This window comes from Apus apus, chromosome 4, assembly GCF_020740795.1.
Source record: "Apus apus isolate bApuApu2 chromosome 4, bApuApu2.pri.cur, whole genome shotgun sequence".
Taxonomy (NCBI): Eukaryota; Metazoa; Chordata; class Aves; order Apodiformes; family Apodidae; genus Apus; species Apus apus.
In genome coordinates this window covers 78189363-78208321 of record NC_067285.1, presented here as the reverse complement: position 1 = coordinate 78208321, position 18959 = coordinate 78189363, and positions in this window count along the sequence as shown.

The window sequence follows — 18959 nt, the reverse complement described above, 5'->3', positions numbered from 1 at the left end:
AAGCAGCAGTCAGGCAGCTTCCATTTTGTGTGTTTAGCCCAGTAAAAGCTTGCCTTTGTATGTTATGTTAACAAGTGCAAAGATATTTCTTCTCATGGAAAGCACAAACACAGGAAATCAAATGACATTGTTACAAAGCAGCCTAATACTTTCTGCACAGTTATTAAACTGCTACAAGTAGATACACTTCCAATAGTGCTATATCCCTCTGATTTATTTTCATTCTACTTCCCAGCCCCAAGAATTAAATTTCTGCTTAAGAATTGTCTTAATTTCTGTTACAGACTTAGAACTGGGAAAAGCTGTAACAGCTGCAGCAGATGAAGATCTGCCAGTCTTGGTAATTTTCCAAGTTTGAAACCGTTTACCTGCTGGTGGGAATCTGCAGCTTCATTAACACTTACCTCTACAAAGCTCCTGCTTCTATTCAGACAGCACAGATGCAGTTTAGCCAACACCCATGACCAGGCATCCTGTTGAACATACTGGAGAAATCTCTTCTGATAACACCCTATCCTTTAAAAGGGATTTTTACAATTTTCTAGCACATTAACAGCTTTCCCTGTAACATACTTCTCAGAAATTGGCAGTCAGGCACATGGTATCAGTGATCTCAAGTGCAACACCATATGTCAGAACTCTGTTAGAATTAACACTAACAACAGATAAACACAATCTGCAACATGCATAAGACTCTGAGTGAACAGGAAGTCATCACAGATTACTTTTTACCAGCTTTGAAGTAGTCTTTTCAAAGCCTTGGTGAAATATTGATATTATAAAACATGTACATCATCAAGGAGGGAGGGGGACAGAAGTTACAGTGAAGGCATTTAGGGTTTTGCTTGCATTTTCCTCCCTTTGCCCTTAGCTGAAAACACAGTGTAATTATGCTGAAAATGCTCATCACAGACCTCATAAGTCATTAAAAACTGCAGCTCTGCAAGGATTTTCTTACATAGTTACAAGTCTTATTTAGGAAAGGAGAGGATAATATCAGTCAATAATAAAATCAGTCAATCGGATAATAGATGGACTAGATTAGATGAATAATGCACATTCAATAACTTTCAGTTTCTATTTAACCTTTCCATTAAACCTTTAACCTTTCCATTAAAATTTTCCAATCATAGAATCATAGAATCATAGAATCATAGAATCATAGAATCATAGAATCATAGAATCATAGAATCATAGAATCATAGAATCATAGAATCATAGAATCATAGAATCATAGAATCATAGAATCATAGAATCATAGAATCATAGAATCATAGAATCATAGAATCATAGAATCATAGAATCATAGAATCATAGAATCATAGAATCATAGAATCATAGAATCATAGAATCATAGAATCATAGAATCATAGAATCATAGAATCATAGAATCATAGAATCATAGGGGTTGGAAGGGACCTTGAAAGATCATCTAGTCCAACCCCCCTGCTAGACCAGGGTCACCTAGAGCACATCACACAAGAACGCATCCAGGTGGGTTTTGAATGTCTCCAGAGAAGGAGACTCCACAACCTCCCTGGGCAGCCTGTTCCAGTGCTCTGTCACTCTCACAGTAAAAAAATTTTTTCTGATATTCACCTTGAACCTCCTATGCTCCAATTTCCACCCATTACCCCTTGTCCTATCACTGGTCATCACTGAGAAAAGCCTAACTCCATCTCCCTGACACTCACCCCTTACGTATTTGTAAACATTAATGAGGTCACCCCTCAGTCTCCTTTTCTCCAAGCTAAAGAGACCCAGCTCCCTCAGCCTCTCCTCATAAGGGAGATGTTCTACTCCCTTAATCATCTTTGTAGCTCTGCGCTGGACTCTCTCAAGCAGATCCCTGTCCTTCTTGAACTGAGGGGCCCAGAACTGGACACAATACTCCAGATGCGGCCTCACCAATGCAGAATAAAGAGGTAGGAGAACCTCTCTTGACCTACTAACCACAACCTTTCTAATGCACCCCAGGATGCCATTGGCCTTCTTGGCCACAAGGGCACATTGCTGGCTCATGGTCATCCTCCTGTCTACCAGGATTCCCAGGTCCCTTTCTCCTACACTGCTCTCCAGCAGGTCAGCCCCCAACCTGTACTGGTGCATGGTGTTTTTCTTCCCCAAATGCAGAACTCTACACTTGCCCTTGTTGAACTTCATCATGTTTCTCCCCGCCCAACTCTCCAGCCTGTCTAAGTCCCTCTGAATGGCAGCACAGCCTTCTGGTGTGTCAGCCACTCCTCCCAGCTTAGTGTCATCATCACCTACGGGGAGCTAGGTAGAGCTAAGTAGGGGACAAGCATATATTAATGCAAACTTGATTCCTGTCTCATTCTTCTGAAGTTTTAAGTAGAACCATGTAAAAATAATTTAAGTTTCCTTAACAGGCTTTCTTAATGTTTTAAAAATAAATAAAAAATATACACATTCACCAGAACAGAAAGTTGAAAAGGATAGTAACTGCTTCTTCAGCTCTGTTTATCACTGGAGAAAAAGTAGCACCTTTGGTGAGAAAAAACTGCAGAACAGCAAGTTATTTTCCAGGTCTGTTCACTTTGTCAAATGCAGGGATGCCCACTTCATGCCTATTTAGTCTCTTCAGTAGTTTGGTGCAAGAAAACACTGCATAAATTGGTTCTCAGAAATTAAGTGCAAAAGTATCCAGAAAATCACCTGGCACTGAATACTAAACTATGAGTACTACAGACTCCCTCATTGTTGACTATTTCTTCATTTCACAGGCTGCTTTGGGAGGCTGCTATCAGGCCTTGTCTAGACTCAACTCATTTCAAGTAAAGTTTTTTGGGTCTCAGTTATTTTGAGGAACTGGCAAGGAGGTTTAGTCTACATTGCCCTGGCAGAATGGCCTTGTCTTAGAGTCAGCTAAAGGAAATAGTATGAGCTTTTGCATAAATAAATAGAGCTGACAAACAGGTAGTTTATAGCTTCTTTCACTGTCTGGAAAGCAAGAGTTCTCATGTAAGGTGTTTCAGTTGCTACTGGTTGTAAACTAGGATGGACCTTGACAAGTTGCCGAAGAAAAGTCATATTTCAAAACTATTATCTTAAGACAAAGAAAAACCTCAATTTCTGCTTTGTTATTAATTCTAGTAACCCAAAATGTTTCAATTTTACATTTATTTCACCTATTTTGTTTATTTAAAGAAAGCTCCAACAGGTGTCTAAGCATGCATGATAATTAGAACACATTTTTCTGAATGAATAAACCAAAATTTACTACCTTTATGAAAGAGCACTGTGAATCAAGATTTATGCTGGTTATGTCAAATAGAATGTTTATTCAAAGCACACTGCTTGATTTCACCATTCAACAATTTTAAATACAATAATTTAAATAAAACATACCAGTAAAAGCATAACTGCCAGGATAAGTCTAAATACATTTCTAAAACCTTCCTGTTCTGTCTGCACCCACTTCAGAATTATAATAAAAAAACTTCGCCTAGTGTTTTAATATTGAAATAAAAATAATCATCATAGGTCAAACCTGGTTTCTTGATGGATGTTGCTCAGATATTTGGAAGAAAGAAAATGTCTGCATCTTATTTTTAAGCATTATTTTTTGTGATAGTCTGCTAATCTTTGTGAAATACTGAAAGAGACTGTAAAACAAGTAAACAACTTACTAATGCCTGAGGAGGTAAAGAACTGAGATGCTTTCAAAAATCCAGTTTAAATTTGCTGTATACATTATTTGTATCACTTCTTTATGAAAGCAATGCATAGCTGCATGTTTAAATTATTATTATTTGTGCAAGCAGAGCTCCTGAACTTTTTTGTTGTTGTTGTTACTATTGCTGCTGAATGCTGTTTAAACTAAGTGGAGGTAGCAGGTAATCTTTTTCCTAAATGTGTTTTGTTCCCTTACCTGCTGAAAATGAGGTCTTAAAAGCCTCCACAGCTCCACCATTCTTAAAAGCTTTTGTTGAATGACATTTCTGCTGGAAGTATCTTGACATCAATGAAAAATGAATAATATTTCCAGCAGGTCACGTCTACAACAAGCTGACTGGATATCACATCTATATTCAGTTGTTTAGATATGCCAACAAGAAGATAAAGAAAAAAATTTACTCACATATATAGTTTGGAAAGAAAACTAAAATAGCAGTGCTATACAAGACATTTTGGAAATATCTATGCATGTTCTTCAGATTAGAGTGTATTACTGTCTCCAAAGGATTTGGAAATACTTGGGTTCTTCCAAGAAACAGTAATAAAAAAATACTCATTTTCTGACTTTCATATTTCATTCTATTTCCCTAAAAGTGGTATGAAACTTTGCCACAGAGACAAGACTAGAATTGCTGACAGCATAAGTTTCAATCACTGTTCCCGAAGACTCTATTCTAACCTTACTGAGGCCCAGGAAGTGCACAGTAGCTTAATTTACTGTTGGCTGTTATTGCTTTCCTCTTCCCCTGGTAACAGCCCTCATACAGCTAGACATCCTAATTAGTGACTTGATGTGCTACCCTTTTAATGCAAGACTATTTACATTTGTATTGCAGAGTTTAATCCAACTTTTTTCATTGCAGGGAACAGGTTACAAAAATTCACTGTAGGATTACTCACCAGGCAGTGACTATTTGGGTTCTGCATATTTACACCCCCAGACTGAGAGTATGAATCTCTCTTGAACATAATTTCTGCATGTAAACCACAGCTTCCTATTACCAATTATTAATAGTTTTGACCTGATCCATCAGGGTATCACCTTACACCCAAGGTCTTACACTCAGTAGAACTATGGGCATATTTCTCATTTGTCTCTCTCCTCTCTTAGGCTGACATTCAAGACAATTTCTTTAAAAAAAAATGTTTTGATGACATTTTCAGCCAGTAGCACCCTTACTGAGAATGAGGAATGGAAATACCACCTATATATAATTGAAACAGTGATGAAAAATTGATCTCTAGAATTGTGAAGGGTTGAAACTGAAAGCGTTTTAAAAGGCATACAAAGAGTAGACCCTGATTCCCACACACTTTGTATAATTTCAGTGGGATCTGAAACTTTATGTCTGTATCTGTGAATGAAATAGACTTGCCACATGTTCCGCCTCTTCTCAGAAAAAATACCCAAGGTGCAAAAACAGATCAGGAACATACTTCAGAACAAAGAAACTTGATATTCCAGATGAGATTTCTGTTGGTATATTAGCAAAACCAAGACACTGCCCAATGGAGCAAGCTGCTTTAGTATGCAAAAAATGCCACAACTCACTCTTAAACACATATAGTAGCTATTCTATTTTGACAGTCTCCTATTTTTGCTGCTGTTTACATAAACTATAAATTCCTTTTAGTCTCTGCCTCCCAGTCAATACAGCCAGGATGAGAAGAAAAATCTTCAATGCGTCATCTCTTCTGAAAAGGCAAGAATAAATTTCAACATATGGAGATATTAGCTGCAAATGAGCTGCCAAATCTCATCTCTGTTTTCCTTTTCCCATTTTCCACTCCTGTAAGTTATCATTCCCAGCAATGCACCCCGGTCACCTGAAACTATGAGTTATTCCAGGCTCCCATCACACAGGTGAACCATAAACTGACCAGCACAGACTGTTGAACAGTGCTGCACACAGCAGTGAGTAGTGCACAGACTCAACTATCCTGGAGAAATACCATCACAAATGAAGTGTTTAAATACACACACTTTAAATTTTTGTCTGAGATCAAGTCAGACACATAGATAAACAAAATCTTCTCTAGTTTGTAAAAGGAATAAATTACTCTAGTTTCACAAGCAAACAGCACAAATGATTTTTTAAAAAATAGTAAATAAATCTGATTAAGAAAAGTGGTCAAGCATTAAGAATTCCTCTCTGAGAATTACCCTGGGGATATATAGATAGCCTTCTCACAGACAGAGATGAAGCAGTCAAATGTTAAAATGCACTTTTTCTTTTTCCTTCAGAAGATTTGAACATTCCAGATGGGATCAAGTAAATACAGTTTAATGAGAGCCAGCAGTTGTGTATTCTTAAGTACTAACTCCCTTGGCTCCAAGATTATTTGCAGTGCATGAGCATGCACAATATATTGGGGGGGCAGAAGTGGGAGAGGCAGAATATTTAGAATATACATATTCTTCTATAAGTCAACCAAATAATGTTTTGCACACAAAAATGCAGAAGTAATAGGCGTTTGCCAGCTAGAAATTGGACAAACTCATTTGAGTGTAATTTATTTCAGTTTTAGTTGGCTGTAGTGGGTTTTTCTGGGAGAAATATTTGGGTTTGGCTGTCAGTGTCGTTTGTTTGGGGTTTGGTTTTGTGGGGTTGTTTGCTTGTTGAGGGGTGTGTTGTTTGTTTTTTTAAAACTTCATAAAAAAACTCCACTTGAGTCAAATTCCTTTTCCCAACATCTTACTTTAATAGAAGAAATAACTATTTCTCCCTCTTCTGTAAGAGGGGCTGGCAATTACAAAGAAAGATTTCTGTGCTTTCAGAATACATCTCTGAAGGCCACTTAAAAGTATGTGTAAGATATACAAACAGATCATGATTTACCATTCCTCAGACATCTCAGTCAAAGCTTGCGTCTATCATTTCCAAACTCCAGCAAGGCTAAAACCATAAGAGATATGGGAATTGGCCATCCTGCCAACAGGCATGGAGCTCCCCATCACACGTTCTGATTTATAGATGCAGAAAGAAGTTTTTTTTCACCCTGAAGTAATGAGGCATCTTGATGTTACAAGAACTCCAACATGAGCATGGGAAGCCACAGACTTCCACCCACTCCCTAACTTCATATTTCACAGCATCTTCAAGGGTGCTTAAGGAACTTTGAGAAATTGTTACCTTCCTATTTATTAGGAATTAATGTTATGTTGCACTAAAGATGTAAATTTCAACATGCGAAAAGTATACTTTACTAAAAGAGACCGTTTTTATGGTTCACTGTCATTTTCTACTTCTGAAGGGACTTTGAATTGATACAAGATATCATATAACAGAGACAATAGAAAATAAATATTTTAAACCAAGTCATAAGTGTGCTTCATCATTCACTCAGGATGAGGGTTTTTTAAAAAACCCTGTTGTAAGTAGAATTTTATGCTATGTCATATTCAACCATTTGTTATGTATGTACTTACACATGTGCATTCAAATCACAAAAGACATATATCTGATTCAGGCCATGTCACTGTTAATAAAATAGAAAAGAAACAAAACAATATCTACAACTAAGTAGTACAATCACTCTAAGCTCCTTCTGTTGAAGGGTCTAGGACCATGAAGTTCATATTTTCAGTAACTGGGCCATCCAGTGACAAAAAAATTTCTATGCTGGATCAGAGAAGAGGTAGTGAAGATAAGCCAAAATGAAAGCAATTTTTTATTCACTTAAATAATCCTAAGACTCAATTCAATGAGAATAGAATCAGTTATTTCTAGATGCTTTAAAGGTGAAATGTATCACTTGCATGATCAGCACACACATGTAGGAAATACCAACTGCTGAACAGGGACTGTAAAAAAAAAACAACAAAACACAACAACAAGAAACAAACAAAAACATACTATATCTAGTTAAAGAATAAAATTATCTATTTCATCTAACAACGAATAATAGTCTGAAAATGAGATCAGGACCTCTGAGGCAAAAGCCTTTGGTTGCAGTGCATTTGGAGAGGAAGAAGTTTATATACTTTATATTTAAGCGTGTACAAGTTAAAGAAGCAGCAGTTGAAATTTACATCTGCTTTTTAAGAAGTAACAAAAAAAAAAAAACACCACAACACCCAAACACACAGCATGTAATTATCTTGTTTGTTATCTAATGTGCAACCCTTAAAACTTCTGCCAGAAAGAATACTTTTAGTCATATCTTAAAGAATGAAACAATATATTTCATAAGAGCTACTTTGTAGTCAATCTGACAGTCATTACTGATAAACATCTTGACTGTGACAGTAATATAGTCTGTCTTAAAAAAAAACAGCTTCACAAACATGTAACTGTTCACTGCAAGACACAACAGTAAAGTACCAAATGTGCAGGTGCAAGAGCTTTCCTCTGCCTTTCTTCTTAAACAACTACAATGAAGTGTATATTTGACTGAGAAAAACATTATTGAATATGGATACTTGGACACAACATTGCATGGATATTAGAATCACAGATCAGATCAGAACAATAATCTTCACAACTCTATGAAGACAGCTATTGACTTTGAATTATATCCAGTTTACAGTTTCTTGTCAGTAGATACAAGGACTTTTAATTCAACGAGTGCATATAAATGCTCACTTAGGCACTGAATTGAACTTCAAAACCATGTTTTGTATAAATTGTTTTAAAAATGCGCTCAACTGACTTACAACATTAGATATTTCATAGTATCATTTAGGTTGGAAAAGACCCTTAAGATCAAAAAGTCCAACCACTAATCTAACGCTGCCAAGACCACCACTAAACTATGTCCCTAAGCACCACTTCTACACATCTTTTAAATACCTTTATGAAGACAGGCTAAGAGAGTTGGAGCTGTTCAGCCTAGAAAAGAGAAGGCTCTGGGGAGACCTTATAGAGGCCTTCCAGTGCTTGAAATGGCCCTGCAAGAAAGCTGGGGAGGTGTTTTTCATCTGAGAAGATAGCAATAGGATGAGGGGTAATGGTTTTAAACTGAGAGAGGGGAGATTTAGGTTAGATATTAGGAAGAAATTCTTCGCTATAAGGGTGGTGAGGAACTGGAATACGTTGCACAGGGAGGTTGTTGATGCCCCGTCCCTGAAGGTTTTTAAGGTCAGGCTGGAAGATGTTTTGTGCAACCTGGTCTAGTGGTAGGGTTCCCTGCTCATGGCATGGGGGTTGGAACTTGATGATCTTTAAGGTCCCTTCCAACCTTAATGATTCTATGACCTTACCTTTAGGGATTCCCTGGGCAGCCCGTTCCAGTGCTCAACAACCCTTTTGGTGAAGAAATTTTTCGTAATATCTAATATAAACCTCCCCTGTCCCAACCTGAGACATTGCCTCTTGTTCTATTGCTTGCTATTTGGGAGAAGAGACCAACATCCACCTCACTGGAGCCTCCTTTCAGGTAGTTATAGAGAGTGACAAGGTCTCCCCTCAACCTCCTTTTCCCCAGACTAGAGAATCCCAGTTCCTTCAGCTGCTCTTCATAAGACTTGTATTCAAGACCCTCCATCAGCTTTGCTGGCCTTCTTTGGACATGCTCCAGTACCTCCATGTCCTTCTGGTAGTGAGGGGCCAAGAGCTAAACACAGTATTTGAGGTGTGGCCTCATTAGTGCTGAGTAAAGGGCAATGATCACTTTCCTAGTCCTGCTGGCCATACTGTCTAGTGTAATCTAGCATTTAATATTCTCAAAATTATGTCCTATATTCATTTCTATTTAATGCACACATGCTGAAGAACTGCTCCACAGGCTGCACATGCCGGTCCTAGAGGAGCGAGCCTCAGAAGGTGGACCAACCTGCTCTATAACACAAGTGAAAAAAGCCCTGTGAAGAAGCAGGTGAATTGCATTTGTTCCCATTTTCTAATTTTAAAGAGCTCTGTGCAAAAAGTCCCTTATACAGCTTAACATTTCTGGAAGATTAAGTTCTCAAGACTTGAATGATGTTTTTAAATTATATTCCTTAAAGATATAACTGCATGATTCACTCACCCCTTCCCCCTTTCCAGAAAGCTAGAGAAAAATCTCATTAGAAGAACTGCTAGGTAGTTGCATTAAGTGAATCAACAAAGCAGGAGAGCTCCATCTCTCAAAACTTTCTTAGGCTCCTCCCCATATAAAGCCATTTGTGACACAACTAGAAGTTGGACAGTAGCCCAGCTTCTAAGAACACCTAGTGGTCAATTATCAAAACAATATTTTCACAATATTAAGTTACTGTTAGGCAGAAACATACGTGTGCATACATATACACAGTCCACTGTTTTAGTTGCACAGCTGAATTTCCAACCAAATTATGTCTGATCATAGGAAAGTTCTTGTAAGTTCTTGTTCTGGTACAACTTTCCTGCTTGTTCACATCACTTCACTGAGTAGTGTTCCTTGAACCTATGCTTACTTCCACTTCCCTATTCTTTGCCCTCAGGTTGGAAGTGTAGTCATCTAAACAGCCTCCATTTAGGGCAGAACCATAGAGAAAGGCAATACCAAGCAACTCCTAGAAATAATTTCAAACTATAAGTGCAAAACCAACACTGATTTAAGAAATACTGTACTACCACCAACTAACAGTTGTGTTACAAACACTTTTACATACAAACTTCCTCTCACCACTTCTGTATTTCAGTGATGGGCAGCACTAGCTGAAAATGCTTGATTAGAGAGCACTACATAAAAGAAAAATCAAAGGCTATCAGTTTGCTTAAAAAAAAAAAAAGTCAGAGGGTTACACATGATGCTTTTCAGGCATGTGAATTACAGATACTACAAAAGTGAAATAAAGAATAAGAGAATAAAAGCTTGAGCTAGGAGACAGATTGATTTGAGAATTAATACAATGAAGTAAGCAAGCAGGGAAATATTATCAGTGTGGGAACTCTAATAATCACCTGTGTCTTTTTCACACTAGTAGTCAGCTAAATCTTGTCAGCACAGCCTCATCTCCTCTTAATACTGCCTCTTTGCCTCTGCACACTACTCTGACAAGCTCCAAAACAAAAACTGGAATAGAAAAAAAAGATGACAAGAAAGAAGAAACTTTCTCCAAACTTTTTATACTCAAGATACACACAGCTGCAGCTAAAAAACAGCTGAACCACTCTCCTCACGTTCAAGACCAGAACAGGATTCTTCAAGTTTAAAAGACATCCCTAGAATTTCTCATGGCTGCCCATTACAAACAAACAGCAAGACACCAATCATATTCAGCTACCTTACTTTAAAAATCATTACTACATGTAGTGGGTCCCTGTACTTAAAAAAAACTCATAGGCCAAATAAAACCCATCTGTTAATTACCTTTCTAGGTAGCTGTAACTCATCAGCAGGTTAGAGCATCAGAAGAACATCTCTGATCTGTTCTTCCTAATGTAAAGAAAAGAAAGAACAGTCCCTGGGTCCAGGTTTTCTAGTTACCTCGTGAAAGTCTTAATTCAGTTCACCTGTTGAACATCTGATTCTACATGTAGTTGCACTAACCTCCCTCTGGAGGGCGAATTAGAGTAGAGTGGTGGCAGCTGTAGCTAGGAAGAAATAATTTGGAGACCCTTTCAGCCCTGCAAGAAGTGGGGTTTTTTTACAATATTTTATTATCATAAGTATTTATCAAAACTTTTATAGAAAAAAATATATTTTTTTACTTTAGAATATTTATCAATTTTAAACATGATTTGTATAAACATCTTAGATTTTGGTTTTATTTGACATAATATTTATTACAGTTTTAAAAAGTTGTATCTATTAACAATATATTGTCCTTGTGTATTATGCCTGTATGAACATCACCTCAGCATTCAAAACAGAAGAATAATGTACATAAACTCACATATTTTTGTACTACACATTTCTGAGTAATAAATATGCATTAGTACTGACAAAAATAATTAAATTCAGTCGGGCATATCAAGTTGTTTAATACTTCTAGTTTGAAACTAGGCATAAATCAATGCTGTTGAAGCTGACATGAGAGGAATAAGCCAACAGAGGACATATTCTCTGAGTTGCCACCACTAGTGTATTTTTTTTTAATCCTCAAAGCATGTATATGGGTGAGCTGTATACAGTGTTGCTGAATCTTCACAGCTTGGCATTTTGTAGGATAAAGGTAGGTGTAAAACACTACCATGTGAGAACAGAAGGTTTTCATACCCACTTTTCTATGGACTCTCACAGAGACTTTTCATTTTCCTAGAAACTGAAAGGTTTCCAAGAAAAAGTACATCAAGATGTCAGGGAGCTGGAAGGGCTGGCCAACCCTGGCGGCAGCCAAGAGCACACCGAGTGCAAGCCATGCCCTCTCTGATGGGGATCAGGCCCACAGCACCCAAACAGGGTGGGCACAGTCACATATGTATAACAGGTTCCACCAGCAGTGCCAGAACCAGGTCCAGGGTGGAGATCCAGCAAGGAGCAGTGGATGTGCCAGAGAGAGAATGGAAGGAAAATCTACAACACAGGTCCAGACAGGAGCAGCAAGAGACATGACTAGAGACTGGCAAACCTACAGCGTGCCTCAGACCGGGATGTAAAAGACTTGCTGTGAAAGACTGTACATTAGAGTGTGGTATACCTATACATTCTGCTGATAAACTACCAAGTTATATATTACATCATTTTCTCCAAATTATTATAACTTATATTCTGCCCAAATGGAAATTACTAATAGGTCAGTTGCTGAAAGAACAATAAGGAATGATGTCACTTCAATCTGTTGTTTAGTTTCAGGGATAATGTTAATTTGCTATGTCTTGAAAGAGCTTCCAAGAGCAGGATTCTTGAGCAGGCTGGTGAAGATGGAAGGTCACAAAAAGGAATAATTACACTTCAATGTAAATGATCCAGTTGTCCAAGCCCTTATAAAAAAGTCAAAATGTGTTGTCAAGCACTCCTTCCATTTAAAAAGTAATATATTCATAAACAATTTTATGTAATTATCACCAAAAAAAACCCCAGACTTTCCAGCTAATTAATTAACTGAAATAGGTCAATAGATGTCAAAATGTTTAAGAAAAGATACTCTGGCAAAAGTGGACAAATATAATTTGGTTTTTAATAACAACTCTGAAAACTAGTTTTGAGTAACAGTGTTTCTATAGTTACTTTATAAAGCTACCAAACTAAGCTACCCAGGTCTTACATTTTGGAATCGCTTCCCAGATTGTTATAAAAGATCCCCTGCAAGTTATTGAAGTCATACAGGACGTCAAAGAATTATTGACAGTTTGTATAGCTCATAATCTTCTTATTAGATTTATGTCCTTTCTCTGTCCTTGTGCTAGATGTAGCATGTGCAGTCAGTACAGACATCGGAGCTCTCAGAGACCATAGGCAGACAGAGAGAATGGCTAGTGGGAGATTTCTCACTCTGGTCTACATCTACACTCTCTCCTTTAAATTCTTATCTGTGTTTGTTAGCTTTCAGAACATGCTGCAAAATCTGTAGATTCCTCCAGATGAATGAGAAAGCCTGATATAAAATATGGCTGGGTGAGAAAACCTGGGCTCAGAGGTTTGATTCCTTCCAGTTTTCATACACCTGCTGTCACTATGACTTTGCTACATCTGTTCATGGGCACTGAGAAGTGCTTATTTGACAAGTTGCTTTTTTGGGGCGTGTTTTTTTGTTTTGTTTTATTTTGTTTTGTTTAAAAAAAAATATTGTAAAATACTCCAATAGAAACAAAGGTAGTCCAACATCAGCAGATTTTGAAAATGTCATATCTAAACCCCTGCCTTTAAGCACAAACATAAATACAGCCTAAAATAGAAAACACTGAGGCAACCCCATAATAATTCCATTCACTACAAGACTCACACATTTTCAGCTGTATCATTAAAATGGTCTTAACCCACATTATGTTTTACACATGCAAGCAATCACATTTCTAGCATCAAAATCCATGGAGCTTAATTAATACAGGGACAATTTTCATCTCAGAGTTATTTTTTTGTGTGCAAAACTATCCCATCAGCAAAGAAAAAATATGGAACAAACTGAAAGTTTCACACTGGGAAAATGACAGCCTACTCATGCACTGTTCTGCTATGATTACAAGGACTAATTAAATAAAAAAAGAGGAGTGCTCACTAACTATCAGGAACTGCTTCCTTTGAGGCTTGAGCCAGCAAAACATTCACAGGACCACTGACTCCTGCAGAACAGCTCACTTGCTTTGAGCTTGGCAGTTGATCAATAAATGGAGCTAAAAACAAAGTATGAAACTAGTTTGAAAATCTGCTTTTGATTCGACTTTGCACACAACGTTTCATAGGCACATCTGCCCCTTTTTTGAACCACAGTTTGTTCTGTTCTTTTTTTGTAAAGCATGGAGAAAATACTAATTTCCCATTGGCTCTCATTATTTAACAGAAATTTGTTTACAAGCAGATAAAGTAAAGAAGAGGTTTTGCTCCAAGGTAGTCAAGACACTATAGTGAATGTAAGTATATCAGCTACACTTCAGCACTTCTTTTCAGTGATGATTGTTTGTGGAGTACAAATTTACACTGTATTTGTATCCTTGCTTAGTTGTCTTCATATTGTGTGAGAACATATGCACAGGTTTTATAAACATAATGACTAACATTTAATTATAGTGTTATATTTAGGGATTAGAAAATTTCAGGGTGGTATTTTTATTTATATACCTGTTATTTACAAGACTGCAGGGTTTCTGATTGAAGTTTCCAATCTGTTCTCCCTATATCAATATATATTTCAAATTCTGCTGTATATACACTTGATATGTACATATGTTACTACTCTGAAATATACCACTCTTACTGACATTGGATGAGCTCAGGCTCTGAGAGTAACATACAGACCATCAACCTGCATTTTTTTATTTCTACTTCTACTATAACCCACCCCATCAAGATTAGCTTCTCATGTAATTTAGCACAAATCTAAAGACCATGATGGATACTAGAACATTAGTTGCCACTGAATCTGGAGAACTCCATCTGAGTTAAGAGAATTAAGGCTTAAGATAGAAGCTTGTTGGGAAATTATCTGAAGAAAAATGCATGCAATTTGTTGGTCGTATCTCAGTTTGTTAAAAGATTGAATTTAATTAACTGTGAAGCAGAAACAATTTCTTTATATGCATCCAGAAGTTAAATGCAACAGCCAACAGTTAAGCAAACCAGACTAAAACACCTCTTTATTTTACTTACCTCAAGACTTGCTTGCAAGGTAATACATTTTGTACCATTCTCATACATTCTTGTGGTGAGCACCTATATTTCTAATGGAGAAAACTGGCAAATGCTCTTATACAGACTCCTCATTTTATTTTCAGAGACTGAAATACGTTGCTAAGCCTTTTGTTGCTTACTGAGATACACCGAACAATTAGATTTTTTTAATTATTTTTTTGTGTGACTTTACTCCTGTGGTTTAAAGTTGGCCTTTCTATTTTAGGATTGTGTTTATAGAAAGACATTTATTCTATTTGTAATGTTGTGTTTAGTAATAGGTCAGAGCCTCTGGGGTTTCACACTTGAATGAATTCTATCCTGGGGAATCCTGTGTACTGAGAAAGCCAAATTAATTAACATAATTCAGCATGTCTCAGTAAAACCAGGATCTAAAAGTACAGTGATGTCATACCCCATCACAACACCCTCTTAAAATCTTGGGATGTTCAAACTGGCAATACAAGTATGGTAAAGACTACACACATGAGACCTTTATTCCTTATCATTATACTATATGTGGTTTTCAACTCTGTCAGCTTGGAAGCCAATTTAGTATTTGCAAGGTCAATTTACTGCTTTTCTCAGAATGTAGATAACTTTAACTTGCATTCAGTTGTATAAAGTTGGTGTTATTAAAGTGAGCTATTCTATAAATTTGGCCTACACTTGTCCCTTGCCAAGTGCAAATACACAAAGTTTTTCAAATGTAACCATTTTTTGAACAAAAACCCCACATTAATCTGCAGTTATGTAGTATTAGATCATCTCCTTCCAGTAACCTTAAAACATTTTTGACTCCCGGACTGTTCCTGATTAACATCTCTCAAGCTTATAGATACAAGTGGTTCACTTTCAAATATACCTGAATAGTGATTGGACCAGAGAAAGAGTAGCTGTACAGTCTGCAGGTTATTAGCAGAATCAGAGACTAACATCACAAATTTCATGAAAAAAATTCATTTCAGCATACTAGTCCATTTTCAAAGAATATGCCTCAATTATCCTCCAATACAACTGAAAGTAAATTACACAACTCAGCTTTGTACATACATGGTATACACATACTAACTAGTAACTTTTGCACAATGAGCAACATTTTATCATGTTGTTATACAGGTATATGAGGTGTATATAAATGAACAACTTTAGTATTTGAGACAGATTCATGTTCATGGTTACACTCTGAATTTTGTTTTTAAAATGGATGTTGAAACAAGTGATTCCTTTTGATTTGCTGTATCTACTGGAAGTAACAAGAGATAGCACAAAGACCTTCTAAAAATTGGACACAGCCATGAGTTCAGCTTTGTATAATAGCAGATAAAGGCTACCAGCAGTGATACGGGGGGGAAAAAAAAAAAAAAAAAATTGTAATTAAAACAATAGTGAATTCAAACCCTTCAAAAAATTAGGGAATCTTTTATCCAAGCTTGTGATTAAAAACTGAGTATACTTCTACACTTCTAATCTTATTGAAGTCAACAGTACGTGCCTGAGTGCTTTGTTGAACTGGGACTTTTCATAAATGATGGTGAGTTGTTTAAATACACTCAGAAGAAAGTATTTTAATATTCAACACTACACATATGAAAATTTTCAAATCTTGAAAACTACATTCATTTTTAACAGAATAAAATGACTCAACAGCAAGTTGCTACTTAAAGTACAAGCAAGTGTATGTTTTTCCCACAGGGATTTTGAGAAGTTTGAACTCTACATATCAAAAGTATAGCCTATATTTATAATTAATAGAACAGTTCCTATTGAAGAACTGCAGAGCTCGTGCTGGTAGTTTTAATAGCATCATATGAAAAATGCAAATAAATGAATTGTTAGACCAATTCACTGGTGAAGTACATAAAACAAACAGCTTCAACAGAAGCAGCCTCACTAAATACTTATTTTAAGGGAATAGATAAGAATCAACTCTTCTGAATATACAAAAGAAGTGCTCTAGGCTGATTATATAGAACACTTCAATTGACAGACTTTCCTTGAGCAAAGAGAGGGTTTCTTTAGTTTGTTTGCTATTATGCTTTCAGTTAAAGGTTTAAACAGCTCCTTTTCATTACCATTGTTGCCACCCAGGGTAACCAGAAGAACAAGAGCAAAAGGATGAAGTTTTTGCAAAGTTTACACCTGGAAACTTAGAGTACTGAATCCAAACACTCTTTAAATTTGTGTAACCACTACTAATAAAAAAAGTTCAGGGAACAGAGGAAATAAGTTAGTTATATTCTAGTACATTTTTCAGTCATACATTTGATAGGTATCAAAAAAGAAATTCAAACTGGATCTAAAATGTGTGCTAGGCCTTATTATTTAGTGATATCTGCAGGAACAACCTTGAAGAGCTGAAAACAGATCAAGGGTATGGCAAAAATGGAAAACAATAGTTAAGAACTGAGGTGAAATATATACACGGGATATTTTTTTTTTTAATGAAAAGACAACATATGGAATATGTGATTCATTAGGTTTCTAATGAAATACTTTATTTTTAACACACACACTATCCTTGGATATAAGGAATGCATAAAATCTCTGTTTCTTAATTCTTTCTTTCATCTGCTCTACTCAGTGATTTTTTAAATCTTTTTTTCTCTTCTGTGTAAAAACCTGTTCTATATTTCCCTAATTTCCCATCCTCCTTTTTCTGTAATGAGTTTATTATACTTCCCTCAAATTTCAGTTTGTTTTACTTTGCTTCATGTGCCTAATCTTGCTGAACCTTTGCCTTTTTCCATGTCCACTTCCTTCTTTAGCGCTTGAGCTTTCTATAGCTTTTTATAGTTTAAATAAGACTCTGGCCTGAGGTAATCATGTGGGTTGTGCAACTAGTGGAGATGCACAAATAGCGGGGCTGCTGCCTAAAATTACTTGCTATAGGAAAAAGCTTACACTGAGGTGAATACCAAGAGTGGAAATGCCCAGGTGATACGTTTTACATATACAGAGATTTGCCTGTAAATACTGTCACATTTCTCTTTCCACTGGCTCTCCCAGATATGATGTAGGAGTTCAAAGGCCACTGCCTTTTAAGCTCACAGAGAGTGTTCCTACTCTAAAATCTCAGAAATATTCTCCTGTTTTGTTCCTCTCCAGGTATAGCCGTGCCTCATGTATCTTTCATTTTACTTCATGCACAAACCGTACAGATTCCTACAAGAATTTCTCAAGCTATATTTCTCAATTTCAACTTGTAAATCCCTACCCCTTTCTAATGCAAGCAGCTCTTGTCCTGCATGAAATGTTTGGGTTCTCTAAAAATCTCTGTAATCTCACTTTTCCTGCTGTCACTTGTACTTGTAAACTCATTGTCTGTTCCTCCCTCATGAATAAATTTTCTGTTTTCCTCTGGCAACGTTCTTTCCCTTGTTCCTTCCCATAATCCCTTCCACTCTCTTCACTAGCCACAGTTTCAAACTCTCTGGGTTTCTCTATTAGTCTGCCTCATAGCATCAGATCATCTCTCTCTTCTAAAACGTGGAATAGAACAGGATACAGTTTTCCTGTGCCTATCAGCACTATACTTTCAAAGCAAAAGAGACTGAAATACAGAGATGTTTACCTTCACAACCCTGATATCGTAAGAAAAGCATACCACCGGTCCTACAGGCAATGCAGAATAACCCACACTCCTTTTTCCCCAGACTTTTCTGAAACCCAAGTCGCAGAGGCTGTCACCCCAGCTATGGAACGATAGCTGCCCTGGGAAGGCATCAGCCCCACCGCCCCTCTCCCCGCAGGAGGGACCGCGCTCAGCCGGGGGCTGTTCTGAGCGCGAACATCAGCCACGGGCCGCAGCCGAGCCCTCCAGCTGCCCATCTCCCCTTCCAGGGGCAGCCCCTCCAGGGCGCCCCCTCGCCGCTGCCGTCCCCAGTCCCGCCCCGCCGGCCTCCGCGGCGGCAGCCGGGATGGGGGACGGCCGGAGCCGGCCCCCGCCCCTGCCTCTCCGCCCGCCCCGCCGCCACCGGGGCAGCGGCGCCCCCCGCGCCCGGGATGCAGCCGCCGGCGGGGTGCCGGCTGTTGCCAGGAGCCGGGGGCAGGCGGGCGGGGAGGTGGGCTCCCGCCGCCGAGGCTGG